Raw genomic sequence first — 4,264 nt, 5'->3', positions numbered from 1 at the left:
CACATCTAGTCACCTTACACATCTGGTCTGGTCAGCCATACTTCCTAGACTAGCATGGTGCCAAGGACAGAAACCTACCTCATATAACAGGCAGCATCGTTTTAAGAGCTCAGTTACCAGCGCTCTCCCTCTCCTGCATAATGTGCAGAGACAGATTGCTGGAACAGTGAACCCTCCAGGTTGATTAGGGGTCCTGACTTGCTGCGTGCTCCACATCATCCTCAACTCAACCTCCTTGTCCAGAGCTTCCACCCTCAGGGTTAGGTCTGCTGTCGCTGCCTCCCAGCCTGGCAGTATCTACCGCTCTTGGTGGTTGCCACCAAGGATGGTGTCAACTTCTTATAGAAGAGAGCAGAGGTCTTTAGACAGCACCAGAGTGATGGTTGAATCATAGAATATCAGGGTTGGAAGGGACCTCATCTAGTCCAACTCCTGCCAAACAGGACCAATCCTCAAATCCATAAATGGCCCCCTCAAGAGTTGAACTCCTGATGTTGGGTTTAGCAGGTCAGCCTCTCAAACCACTGAGCTATCCTCCCAGCTTGGCTCCTTTATCTTTGCACAGCACTGATACCTGTCTAGTTACGTAGCCCATATCCAACACTACTGCATGAGACATCTGCCCTTAGGTATCGAGTTCCTATGGCTGGAAGTGGGACTGGGATTGCACAGATTCCTCTCCCCACAGAGGCCCGGCTAGATCAGCAGCGTGGGTGTGTAAACAGAAGCGTTTGCTGCATGGGCCGCCTGGGCAGCTGGAGAAGATGTGATGTGAGCTCAAGCAAGCAAAAGGAAGAGGAATTTCAAATGTCCAGGCCTTTAGGGAAGGGCAGATGCCTGTGTATCCTGCTGGTGGAGTTCAAACTGCTGACCAGGCCCGGTCCAGGATGGGAGTGTGGGACACCTCCTGGGAGCTATTTACAACAACATAGCAAATTGCAGTGTCTACACTGACACTTTGTCAAGTATAACTTTGCCTCCTAAGGTTCGTTGAGATTTGATTTTATTTTGTTGGCCAAAGCAAGGAGAGTTTTGCTGGCAAAGAGTATTGTAGTGTGTACACCTCCACTGTTTTGGTAGCAAGAAGTTGACTCTTTGATGTGAACAAAACCAGAGGATCATAGCCAGTGCCACTTTCCAGTCTGCAGATCTATTGAACACCCAGTGGCTCAGGCTGATTAAATGTAAATATATACTCTTAAAGTGTTTGGGTCAGAAGCATGTCAGTGTCTTTCTACTTTCAGAAGATGCCCTTAGAATGCACTGCTTAGCCTGAGAAACTCCTAGGACTCCTCTGTGCTGAACTAGTAGGCAGTATTTGTATTTAGCAGTGGGCATTCTTATGCGTTTAGAACAATATCCCTTTCCATTTAGGAATATTCCAATAGAAGTAATTCATGGACAGTATGGGCCTGGGGGTCCTCTTGGTTAACTGGAGTTGAGTGCTCCACTGCACTATTACTGTCCTACAGAACACCAGGTGGATATAGTCAGCAAACTGAGTAGCTGCACCTTCCACTCACAACCCGAGACTATATGGCTTTATCACAAAAACCAGGACTGCCTTCATGTCTCTGGGTTTGGACTCACCCAGAGATTTCGCACATGCAGGTCTCACTCCTGCACACCTACTCACAGGAGGCCTATCCGACTCAGGTGGCCTCACCCACTGATTTCCCAGATCACGCCATAGGGACCACCTGCATTGAGCCTTGTGCCGGGAGTGCTGGATCTGACCTGGGTTTTTGCTGTTTCTGGTATTGGGTGGGCCTTGAGATGTTCCATGAACTGACTCTGCTTGGCTGTGTCCGTGTGTAGATTGTCAACTCCTAGGCATGCCCTACACTGGCACAATGGTAGCCCTCGGCCCTATTACAATCCTGCCAGGACATCTCTTTACACCTCATTCAATCCATTTGCACCTGCATAACTCCAAGAGTTCTCCACTGAAGTCGTGAGTTTTCACAATGCTCACTAGTATGACAGCAATTTGTGATCCACAGAATCTGACCCAGATTATCAGCCGGGTGTCGTTTCTGCACTTGGCCAGAACTGGCCTGCCTGCATTCTCTTGAGTTTGCAAAGTAGCTGTTAGGGGCTGAAAGAGAACCGTTCCTTAACTTGACTCTCCTCTCCGTTTCTCCCAGCTCCAGACAGAGCTGGGGCTGAAGCACAGGGAGGCAGTTCAGGACCTGAAGGCAGCTGAACCACCTGCCCACTAGCAGCAGCTCTCCTGCCCAGGAAAATGCTCACTGCCTCCTATCTGTGCAGCCAGACCTTTGGCTTACATGGTGCAGAGTGGCCTCACCAGACCAGGAGGCTGGCCTATAATTGGTTTCAAAGTGCTCAGCATTGGCTGACTCTGCTCCAAGGAAAATCAGTGGAAGCACATCTGCTTTGTGTCAGTGGGCAGAATCAGGCCAGTGAAAGGCAGGAAATCCACCCTCAGGAAGGACCCATCCAGGGTGGACCAGGCTCTAAGAGAGGAAGCAGATTCCCCTGCTGTGGCGCCACCACCATATCATTTGTGCGTGCAGTGATTCACCCAAGGATGAAACTCCATGTTTAGGGACAGAGTGATTGTCCTGTTGCTGACAAGAGCAGACATTCCTCAAATCAGGGGACTGACTGGGAGAAGGAGCGAGGATCATGATTGAGTGGCTGATCCTTTTGGGGTAAAATAAAGTCAGATCTGAACACAGGTTTTATTGCTAAGGAACATTATTTTATGGCCTAACTCAGCTCATCACTGGTTTGAGTGCAGGACTAAGTGCAGCAGCCTAAGATAGGCACCTGCATTTACATGTCAAAACATTTCCATGTCTCCTCCCACAGAGAGGCATGCCTCTAAAAGATGCACCACTGCACACAGGAATTTTTCACTGTGCTGACTTGTGATGACTTTCTGCTGGTAAATATGCTGTCATGTCATCCTGTGCTTATCGCTCAGTTCAGACAATGCACATTTAAGAAATGTCTTGGGACAGAATCCATTCACAAAAAGGCCAGGTTTTCCTGGCGTGAAATAACTAAGCGGGCCTTCTGGCCACCCTGCTGTAATAATTTCAGGCCATAAGCCTGCATGGGCGGGCAAGGATGATGGTATTCGTTTAGTCTGCACCGACCCATTTGTTTCTCCATAAATTAGGAGCCCCAATAGTGACTCCAGGACTATGACATCTCACTTAAAGCTCAGTTTTTGTCTCCTCCTATCTCTTTCTGAACAAAAAGGCCCCTTTCTGCCTGAGAGGCTATCTGGAGCTGGAAGAAGTTTGAGATGTTGTTAAATCTGACAGGCTCTTTCCAGGTAGAATCTTTTGAAGTCTTAATTTCTTTTCCTAAAGCATCCACTCATCTAACACACCCTGTGCAAGCCATGATGGTACATGGTATTTCCTCCATTTCTTTCTCCCTGGAGTCTGGTGTATTCGACATGGAAATGCTTTGTGGGGAGGACTGTCTTATTGTCTGTTCAGTGCACAGCACAATGGGGCCTGCCTCAGCTAACCCCTAAGCGCTGCCATAGGATGATAGTACAGTCCACTGACTGGCCCAGGCTCCATATGACAGTGCCAACCTCAGGGCAGAACTGTCACAAACCCCAAACTGGCTGTATGTTTCTATAATTAGATTTCTGTCCCAGTAACAGTGAACTCTAAGCACTGCAGTAGTGTCCTGTGGGTCACAGACCAGTCCTTAGGCACACCAGATAGCTATGGACGTACTGATAGTTGTTGCCTTTTGCAAAGATTTACAAAATATTCAAGGTTGTCCCAGGCCCAAGAGACAGTCACTTTTGGTCAATTTGTACCTCCCAGATGTACAAAGCAGCTTTGCAGTAATCAAAATCTCACTAGAAGCCAATACCTGTTCCATGACCATTCTAACAGGGTAAAACAGACTGATTTCCAGCAATGGTTCCTGGTCTGACAGCGTCACAAATGCCAGCACTATGATTAAGGTGCCGGCTTAGAATTCAGGAGCTCTGTTTGCCAGTTCCACCTCTACCGATGACTTTATTACGTGCTTAGTCTCTCAGACCTTGTTTCCCCTTGTGAAGTGGGTTAGTACTCCTTACCATGGAACACTGTGAGATGAATTCCATTCACATTCAGGAAGTGCTCCAGACACAACGAGATTGGACCATGATATCTCTTGAGATTTTACTGAGATCTTTTACCTTTCTAAGGGAATTCCGGCGCGGCCTTGAAAAGAACAAAGCGTGAAATTTTTCTACCTTGATATAACACTGTCCTTGGGAACC

Source organism: Mauremys reevesii, linkage group 5 (genome assembly GCF_016161935.1).
Source record: "Mauremys reevesii isolate NIE-2019 linkage group 5, ASM1616193v1, whole genome shotgun sequence".
Classification (NCBI taxonomy): Eukaryota; Metazoa; Chordata; order Testudines; family Geoemydidae; genus Mauremys; species Mauremys reevesii.
The sequence above is the reverse complement of the archived record's forward strand: the minus strand, read 5'-3'. Positions refer to the sequence as shown.